Raw genomic sequence first — 10,989 nt, forward strand, 5'->3', positions numbered from 1 at the left:
GTCACTTTGTTAATATCATTAATGTCAGATAAACGTAGCTGCCGCGATTACGCTCATCAAATAAAAAGGAGTAAAGGATACAAAAACACGCTTACTGTTCAGTGGATGAACTTGCTTCCTATAGTGGTGGATATTTTGTGTATGTTATGTTAAATTAAAACCTGAGATAATTTACAAAGCTATGATATGGATGCAAAATATGCCATGTCGAATTTCCCAGAGGAACCCACCCGAGGGATTAATAAAGTTCTATCTTATCTTATCTTATACATGTTGAATGTCCTTGACTTAACATGTTGCTACTGAAACACTAGCCACTTGAATAGACTTGACTCTGGCTAGATACATAAAAACAACATAAAGAAGGACATTCGAGCTAGGAGAGGGTTTAACTGCCTAATTTTTTAAAAAAAAGAAAAAAAAAAAGAGAGAAATTAAGCCAGGATATTTGGATTTTCAGGGCTCTGGTTTAAACAGTTAAGAGGGCTGTGTCAACTTCTTAGCGGCCGTGGGTCAGTTGATGATTTTAACTGTCACGCTTTGTGCCAATTTTTTATTTTAATATGAATGGCATCTTCTTTGCTTGTAGTGTTTTTAGTAGGGATGAGTCATGCTTTTCTACTGAATCTGCTTTATGCGCGCTGGTAAATAATCTAAGCAGCCATTTGAAAAGAACATCTCAAGTCTGACAAGGCTGTACAAAACCCCTCTTATCAGTTAAAGTAATTGTATGGGGTGTTCTATACAAAATGAATAAGAAAAACCATCAAAAGCTATAACTATTGTTCACTGCTCCAAATGTGATAACGCCACAGTTTTTAAAGAGAAGTGCCAAATGTCAAGGTTCAAATTTACTATTCAGCACCTTTGCGGTTTGGTTTCCCTAAATATAATTTAGTGGTTTGTTTCTTTGCGTGGCTGTGTGTAAATTTCACGGCAAAATAACAATTTCCACAAATTTGAACAGGTTGAGGTCTTTAAAAACTAGATGTCAGTAAGTAATCATCTAATCCCAGCAATAATAAAACTACTGACAAGCCGAAATTGCTATTTGGTCAAAGAGGTATGGAAGGAGCCAACTTTATTTTGTTTTATGTTGCAATATATTGTTTTATAGACCATTTTTTTCTAATTTGCATTGCTATAGTCTACTTGTAGTCCTCCTTTGGGTAAGGCACTGCAATATGGCTTTAATCTCAATACAGCCGGACTCTATGCAAAAACTAAATTTATGAACCATAATTTAGTACTCCATTTTTTTGTGGAGAAAAGCCAGATGGCAGGTCTATGTGAAGTCAGCCAAAACGCAAACCTTTCATTTTTGGGGGGAGAAAAAAAAAGTCATAAGCAATTCAAGAGCAGGGCTTTAACAGCATCACTATTATTTAATTAGGAATAACTGACTTAAGAACAACATTAATCAAACTCATTTCAGTTCATGGGCCACATGCGCTCAGCCCAATTTGATCACAAGTGGTTCGAAATATAGCATAATGATCCATTTGTGTTATTTTTAGAGTAAAGAAGAGCAAGTACATTCTGAAAATGCTCACATTTAATAAACCATCCATTTACAAACCGGATGACAAAGCACCTGGAAGAAACACAGTCTGATGTAACTACAAACAAACATCATAATTCAGAGACACACACTGGCCCAGCTCCTTAGTTTAACCACCTTAATATAGTGTCATATGACAGATCATGGGTAATGTCCTAGTTTGGGCCTCTTACTTGGGAGTTGGGAGTTTGCCTTGTAATCGGAAGGTTGCCGGTTCGAGCCCCGGCTTGGACAGTCTCGGTCGTTGTGTCCTTGGGCAAGACAATTCACCCGTTGCCTACTGGTGGTGGTCAGAGGGTCCGGTGGCGCCAGTGTCCGGCAGCCTCGCCTCTGTCAGTGCGCCCCAGGGTGGCTGTGGCTACAATGTAGCTTACCATCACCAGTGTGTGAATGTGTGGATGACTGGTTGTGTAAAGCGCTTTGGGGTCCTTAGGGACTAATAAAGCGCTATACAAATACAGGCCATTTACCATTTACATTACTGTAGACAAGCATAGCAAAATAAAGCAAATATATAATAATTTAAAAAAAAAAAAAACACTGAAAGAAATACAAATTATTGTATATGAATTATATATGAAAATGACTAAAAAATTAAAATAAATTTAAAAAAATTAAAATCCCCCCCCCCCCAAAAAATAATTATACTACAAAACAAAGTACAACCTGTAATACAATTCTTCCTAGTACAAAGTGCAGTGAAGTAAAAGGCCCAGTCACACTGGCAATCACGTTTTAGATCATCCGCTTCATGATCGATCACAATTCACATATTATTGTAACATGTGAAGTACAGAAACAGAGTGATGAGCTTCGGTTGGTTGTATTGCACAAAATAATGGGATCCATTAAAATCCATTGAGAGGTTAAGCAACACTAAGAGCAGAAGAGCTTCTTTTGAAAACTGGAAGGTCCCTGCAACACGATCAATATGACTGTGCCACTGAGCAAATTTGGGGAAAAGACCTATTAGGTGATGACGTGCTCAAGTTTCACTAAAATCTGACCAACACTTAGGAGCAGTAATTCCTGTGAACTGAAGGAAGACAAATGGATATGTAGATGGTGGTCCTTGAGCCGGAGAAGTTTGAAGACAAAAAAAAAAAGTCCTCCATACTTTGCAAAGTCATCCAGTGGGCCTGATTGGACCTTTTGATTCATGTTTGACAGACCCGGTCTGAATGATTGAGTTCACACTTTCTTGGCTGTGTGAGGAAGAGTTGCTCATACTCAGAAACTTCCCTCATACCCTCTCGTTGGTTGTGACATGTTGGTGGCCACATAAAACCACATGGAACCCACACGTGCATGTTTTTACATATATGCATGTACGTATGCAAAAATATTCAAGCATATGTAAGCACTTTTCACTAGTATCGTGGTTGGTTTACAGTTATAACGTACACAGGAATTAGTGACAAATACTAAGGTTTTGAAGTATACCAATTTCCAAACTTGCAACAGCATCCCAACTCCTCAAATGAAATACACAAATTCCTCACGCATTTGCTTGTCTGCATGAGGCAGAATTGTCACAAATGGAGCGCAGATTATCATTTCATGTGGTGCTGAAAACGACCAATAATAAGCCACTTGACACACAAGTCAGACGCCACCAATTTTTCTTCCGCTTAAAACAAACTAACCTCGTTCAAACCGAGGCGTGCGTGTTGCGCTAACTTTCAGAAGAAGCCAGGGTACATTCTTTAGAACAAGTGTGAAAAGAACAGGCCATCACCCTGCTGCGTAGTTTTCTGGCATACTGAAGCTCCTCACAGAGGTGATTGTGTGTCTGTGGAAGAGAAGTGAGAGAGTGTAGGAGGGTGGAAGGTGGGAGTGTGTACAGCGTCCATGTATTGTTTGTAAATCACCCTACTGGCAAAAGGGACACTTGGCTCTATAGCAGCCAGTCCACCCAGGGATACAAAGCAAGCTCTGGTGTGAGGTGGAGAGGAGGGAAGAGTGAGAGGTAATTCTATATGTGCATGTATGCATGTATGTGAGAGGACAGTGTGTTAGAGCGATGGAGACAGCATCTATTAGAGACACTCAGAAAGGACGGCAGGGGAGAATGAGCAGAGGAGCGAGGAGGACGAGGGGGAGGGAGGGAATCTTGCGAATGGGGGGTAGGTGGTGGGGGGTGTCTTTTTTTATATGGTGGTATTGGTTTGAAGGCTGTTTGGCAGAGGCGCCCAAGGCAGTGCTTGCTTGGATTTTAGCCTGTCACTTAGGACAGGGACACTAATCAGGATTGGTCCCGGTTCCTACCCAGGAAAAGGGGGAGTACTTTCAGACCATTACTTAAGAAAAAAAAAAGAAAAAGGAGGGGAGAGGAGAGGAGCAAGAAAGAGAGAAGAACTGCTGTAGCACAGCAGGAAATGCTAACCGCTAGCCTCATTTACATGCAGGTCCAGGGAGAATGGGGGGGGGCTTATTCCGTTTCCAATCTCCATGTTAAATGCTGGCCAGGGCAGCTGATGGGAATGAGAGGCATTGTTCGCCCCATGCTGCTCTTCCCCCTCTCCATTACACCAATACCTGCCTCTCTTTCTTTGTGGCATTAAAAAAAGGGGGTGGCACTGCTTTAATAATTTCAATCTCGACCTGAAATCCATATGAACCTCACAAGGTTTGTATGTGGCTGTTTACTTTGTGCAGAGTGTGTACTGCAACCAACCCTCATAGGTCTATCTGTTCTGTCATAACCAGGTTGTGACCCGAGGCTGCCGCATTCAAAGCCATCCTTCACCCACTGAGTCTGTTCTGTGGCATAATGATTGCTATGACAACCATCACTTAAAGCCACGGGTAGGTGGAGGAGAGATGTCAGCTTCTCGTCTACTCTTCTGATGATCTCATTTCTGGCTGGCAGGTACAACAAGGTCAAACCACTGAAACTGGAAAAGTGGCTGCTTGCTACATGCAAATGACAGAACCGACTTTCCAAACAATTACACTGCCCAGTCCAAAAATCGACGTGGGGCTAAGCTGCGAGAACCACAAGGTAGGGATACGAAAAATAAAAATAAAAACCACAACAACAAAAAAAACAACCCCAAAACAAAAAATAATAATATCAGGGGAGTCGGAGAGAATGAGACGTAGAGGGAGGCACGGCTCTCTGGCCAGCTATGAGCACAAAGTCTGACTGTGCGTGCCAAATGAGGTTTTAAAAAGGTTTTTCTGGGAGGATTTGGGCTAATCTAGAAAACCTTCTGGAGGAAGTGCAAATACATCTGCCGCTGACCACTCCCCTGTAGAGTACGAGGGATTAATGGCATGGCAATCTGAACCAACATGGACCTCGGTCAAAACACTGGTGGGGTGTGGGAACATACGGGCAATTATGAGCTGAGCCACCTGATTCTGTCTTTTAGCTTCCCACATCCGACCGCTGGTAACTTGACTCGACTAATTTGTCCAGCTTAATTTGTTTCTACTTATGGTTTTGGCTTCTTTAAAAGAACCATAAGCCACTGGACTCTGCACTCAAAAAACATCCACTTATTTGCTAATCTCTTTAGAATTGTAAGGTCGGAATCAAGTGAGCATGTGCCCTTGGTTAACAATGAAAGGCAAGATATTTGTTTTAATACGCCAGAAGATGAAACGACTACATCGTAAATAACCTAACACCGCCCTGACAATGTCTTTCTCAGGAGATGCCATCACATCAGTGATTTTAACTTCTCTGGATTTTTATCCCACTGTCAAACACTTCCACACCCTCTTTTAGAGGTGATATATTGTTTCCCTAGAGAGCTGTCACTGCCTTATGGTCTTACTATCCTGTGTCTGTGACGGACCCCCCCTTCTGTACTTTTAATCTTCCCATAAAACTGATCCTATGTCCCAAAAAGCTGTAAACACACAGCTGTTAGACCAGCTAGTTAAAGACATTAGCCCGCGTCGTGCTCGTGTCTGCCCAAATGCGCAAAGACGAAACGCGTCTGCGCCAAATGGAGGGAGAGGGGTTAGCCTGGCTGGTGCGCTGAAGGCTAACTGAAGCCAGGCTGTGCTTCAGAATGTCTGTGTGTGTGTGTGTGTGTACGTACGAGGCCTCCTGCCCTCTTCTACCCACACAGGAAGTGAGGTCATCCCATAGCACTGTGCCGTGCCGAGTGCACTCAGCAAGGGTGACAAAGATCAACGTGTTGGCCAGCCCACTAGGAAATATACGTACATTGAATTACAGAGTTTTAAAAGGCAGCTTTGTAAGTAATTAATGCGTAATATACATAAGCAGTAGGATCTGTATATAGACAGTTAAAAAAAAAAGAAAAAAAGGAAGCAATAAACCAAGCGGAATCCACAGACGAAAAACAAAATCAAGATGCCACCTTGTGCCAAAAATATTCCCAGTTTGGTGCACTTGTTAATGATGTACCACATGCTCAAAAAATTCTTCACAGCCCGCAGGGGGTGGTCGTTCTTTTAAGACAATTGAGGAAGTACTTTATCTCTCAACAACGCAATTTAAGTGTCTTTCTAGGAGTGAAACGTGAGACAGAGGCAAACAATAAATCACATCCCTGTTTAGAGCGAGCGTCTGGCACGACTAGCCAGCTTCGGCTCCCCAGACCACCACCACCACCTCCCTCCTCCTCCTCCTCCACCACCACCGCCGCCTCCTCCTCCTCTCCTCTCATGCTCTCCATCCCTCATGCCTGTTAAAGGCTTGTCCTGCAGGGCCTGGATGCACTTGTGTGGTACAACAACAGAGAAACCGCCCAAAGCTCTTAACAGCTCTTCCTCTCCACTTCCTCCCTCCCTCCATCTCCACTGCTGCTACCACCACCAGCTCCTCTCTCCCTCTCCACTCTGCTCTGTCTTTCCCAGCTGCACCGGCGAGCTGTTCCGTATGAACTGCTGCCAGCTGAAAGCCTGCTACTCCTGTGAGATTGCTATTACTCAGTGCAAGCAGGGCTCTGCGTAGCCAAAGGGCTGCTCTCCGAGCTGTAGATCTCCATGTTGTGACTTGTCAACACGGGAAAAATCGTTACCAAGGCTGAGGCACTTCCATTCCTCACAGAGGGGGTTCTGATTGCGACCAGGCAGACAGGCAGGTACTGTACTGAAGTATTAGGCTGACTACTGATTTTGTGCTGCAGAGGACTCTCTGCTCAGAGAAAGCACTTTGAAATGATTAGATAACACACATCTGAAAAAAAAAAAAACCTTTCCAAGTTGACCATTTCAGATCAAGGTTTTTTTTTCCTGTGTTACAATTTGAACTAAACTTTGTTACACTGTACCAGAATTTATTTTTAAGACACCTAACTTACCACAGGCTCGAACAGTAAGCTTTTTAATGCTTGTTTACTGTGACTGGTCAAATGCATTCCTTTACTCTTTATTAAACAGTCTTTATATTTCTATGAGCGGCACGCCTCTCTGTCAGTTCTTCTGCTAAAAATGTCGCTGAATTGTATTAAACCAGCTGGGGGAGATCCAAAGTGTGACTGGGTGAGTATCACATGAGCACAAAAACCGTCCGTCAGCCAAGTCCCAAGTTCGATTCCCAGCCAGATGGATCTTTACTACAAGTCGTTACCCCGCTCTTTCCCCCCGGGCTTCCCGTCTCTCTCCGTCACTCAAATGCAGAAAAAAGGCACTGGACTTTTTCCTTTCTCAAACATATTTAATAAAGGGGAAAAAGGATAATATTTATTCAATCTTCAAAAACTCTAATATCTTCTAATCTCCTATAACTCAGGCCAAGACTGCACATTAATGCATTACCACAAGGAAAAAAAACTGTCCAAGTTTGGGGAGCTTTTTCTTTTTCTAAATAAAAAAAAAAAAAAAAAATCTAATATTTTTTCTGCACAAATACGGTGATACTCAGTCTCACCATCTAACATAAAAACGTCATTACTGACGATGTTCCAGTCACACTACTATGTGTACATGATGCTTTATCATTGTAGCCCAGCAAGAGCTTGAAGTTCAAGTGCAAATCATCCTGTATTTACAACCTTTAGCATTTGGTACTGTTATAGCCCTTCTCAGTATGCAAGAGACCGACTTGCATGATTCTCCTCCATTAATTAAAAAGAAAAAAGAAAAAAATGCACACAGACGCTTGGGTCGTGAAACCTCAAAAGACTTGGCGAGGTAATATAACAATCTGCATAACTTGTGTGAGTGTGTCTAGACACAAAAGGATTATGTCTGGCCCACCACTTGTCATTGTGTGGTGCTTCAACTAGCTATGAATCCACAAAGATCCAAGCAGGCCTTGTAGTTTTGGTTTGACTAGCACGCTGTAGTCTAGGTAACCGTAAGTGCACGCAGTCTTCCAAGAAAACAGATTTCTTTCGTAAACATGTCAAATTATCACCAGAAATCTCAGCACAATTGTTCATCTTCTGTCCCAACACATACAAAAAAATGAATTTCTGTGATGCTGTGTGTCTTTATGTTGCTTTAGCCCAGACTTGTATTTACTGCAAAAAGAAGTCATAGGAAATCCAGGCTCGTGGTTTTGTGTCTCAAAGTATTGTATTTCTGATTTCTGTATTGGTGATAAAATCCAATTAAAGTGAAAAGAAACTGAATTAACGACAAAAAAAGAAGAAAAAAAAAATCTCCATTGTGCTTTACCAACGTGACACTGACCAACACACTTGAACCCGAGTGTTAGGAGTTTTCAATTGACATGCCTGCATTCAGATGTTCTCGAGTAACAAACATAACCAAAATCTAAGGGAGACATAATACCAAAAAAAACAAACAAAAAAAAAAACAAACCCACTCAGTAAGGTATTAGCCTGGTTGTGTAAAGAGCGGTTAGCATTTCAAATGATGCCTTCAACAGGATGTGAAACAGAATTTTTTACAGCGCGTTCATTTCACATTATTTTCAAGTAACAGATCCACACAGAGTTTTGCTTCTTAAGAAATGTTTTTTTTCCTTTTCTTTTTTTGTAGTCTGTGTGCTTTGAGCCAATTGTCTGAAGCAGCAAATAAGGTTAACATTTGGTATAAATATTGATCCTCACCCTGAGGCTTAGTTACTTCTTTGAAACCAGGCCCATTAAACCTTGCCCAAACTCGCATCACTCTCAGTGTTTTTCTGTTACTATTAAGTGAAACACAAAAGGCAGCTGGACTCTTCTTCTTCTTTTTTGCTTACAAAGAAGAAGAAGAAGAAGAAGAAGAAGCAGGTTTCTCTTCTCTCAAAGACTATACAGCGAGAGAGGCGTCCGCCACCTTTCCCCTGCCCTATAATTCATTTCTAAGTTAAAGGCTGTGTATCATTACTCGCTTGAGCTCTACTCGCCCGACGCCGCCAGTGCACCCAAGCCTCATCAACTTGAGGGGCAGCGGTGGTGATGTTAGGGTGTGTGTGTGTGTTGGGGAGGGGGTGTTCTTGGCAGAAATTCCCCCACAAATTTTATGCCAAGAGCGAAATGGAAACCACCTCTCATTTTCCTTTCCCCTTAATCCAATGTTTTCAAGCCCCAGCCCCACCAAGGTCATTATAATCATAGCAAGTGGAAGGTAGCCAGTGACCCGCCATTACAGTAAGCTCCAGAGCCACCCAGTCTGTCAGTTATTGGCTGACAAAGACGAGCAGAGTTAGATCTAGAAATGTCCAATGCAACTCCATTTCAGCTGAAGATAACCAGGGGCGGACGGAGAAGGCTCCTCCCCAGTCGCTGAGGACGGTGCTTTTTGTGATGTGGCTCTTCTTGATTGTTTGAGAAGCACGAGGTGGTGCGGAGCGGGTGATCCGAGTAAAGCGGAAGCTGGGATATGGACATTTTGGGGACAGAAGGCGGCAAAAATGCTGCTTCTCACATTTTCGAATGCACAAAGTCACATGCAAAATATCCAAACTTTTACGCATTTTAACCTAACTTTGAATCGCAAGTAATAAGGCAGCAACATTACACACACACACAATATAACACACCACAAGGTCATAAAGAATGGCTGTTTTCATTGTGGCACCAAAGGTCATGTTTACTTGTCAGAGTGAAGGCGCCATACTGTACTGTGACCTCCATAGCCAGCTTATGTACCCACAGACACAACACACACACACACACAAGAGGTTGTGTGTTCACTTTCATAACACTTTCACATGTGTGTGCCATGCACACGCACTTAAAGAATAGTCTCCACTCACAAGCTGTGCCACAGACAATAGGACACTGCACACTGGGCAGCACAGCCCATATATCTGGGTCTGTGCTAAGATAAAGCACCTCCAGCATTAAAGCCAGTGTATTAGCTTGCCCTTTTTCACCACAGATGAAGAGATTTGAAGCTCGATATTGTGCTCGTTGGCTGGCACACCACTAGGGTGTTGTTGGCTGAATAATGAAAAACACACAGACTGACAGCGAATGGCATGGGGTGACACTTCCATTCTAGAGTGGGAAGATCCAAAACAAAGCGCAAAAAGCTTCTGACAAATTCATACTTTTCTGTGACAGTTTGTTGACTGAGGAGGGAAACAACTCCTAAATCAGAAAAAAAAAAAAGCAGCTTTCATTTAGAGCCAGGAACAGGCACAGCAGTGCTCCAGTACAGTGCCTACACGGGAGTGCATGGTTTCAGATACGTGGGTGAAGAGTATTTTTGTTGCAGGCCAATTACGAAGCGGCTTAATTGAAAGGTTGATGTGCTCAAAAAGAGAGAAAATACTGGGACATCTTGTGTTGCTGATCCAGACTATACATAATCACACTGTGCCAAACAGCTTTTATCACGAAACCGTGTGCACCTTCTGAAAACACTGGTTGTCGTAAATCACAAATCTTAAGCAACCCCTCTCATTCCCCTCTGCTTGGATCTTATATTTTAATCAGCTCACCGCTCGTCTGATAGAACGGTTCATTTCGATTCACACACTATACCAAATATTTACATTTTAAACTAACAAACTCCATCCTTAAAAGTCAGTGCCTTTACCTTGCTGCTTCTTTCAAAGTCTAGAATGCAAAAATTGAGATGGTTTAATAGATATTCAAGTGCTGCAGCCCTCCGCCCCCCACACACACACACACAAAATACAATTTATTTGAATATATATCACAAAGTGAGTCACTCCACCTGAGCAGGACTACAGACGTGTTCTTATTTCCAGGAAAAGCGGAGTATAAGCTCGTAGGAGTACAGTGGGCTGTACAGTAGAAACCCCCCACCCCCAATCTGAAACCTTTCTTAAAGAGAGAATGGCAGAGCAAACTGATGAATACACCTCACAGAAAAGGGTCACTCTCACCTCACGTGTGAAATTAATGTGTCACTGCTTGCATTTCAGGGCTACGGCGAGCGCTCGACACACGTCATGACACACAAGACTTTGGCAAAACACATGCCTTTGCACAACTACCGTTAAAGACACCCTCCCTCTAGGATGTGTAGTGATAGTACGCAGGCTGAAGTGGATTCTTATCATTTAAACGTCGTGA

Source organism: Astatotilapia calliptera, chromosome 6 (assembly GCF_964374335.1).
Source record: "Astatotilapia calliptera chromosome 6, fAstCal68.1, whole genome shotgun sequence".
Lineage (NCBI taxonomy): Eukaryota > Metazoa > Chordata > Actinopteri > Cichliformes > Cichlidae > Astatotilapia > Astatotilapia calliptera.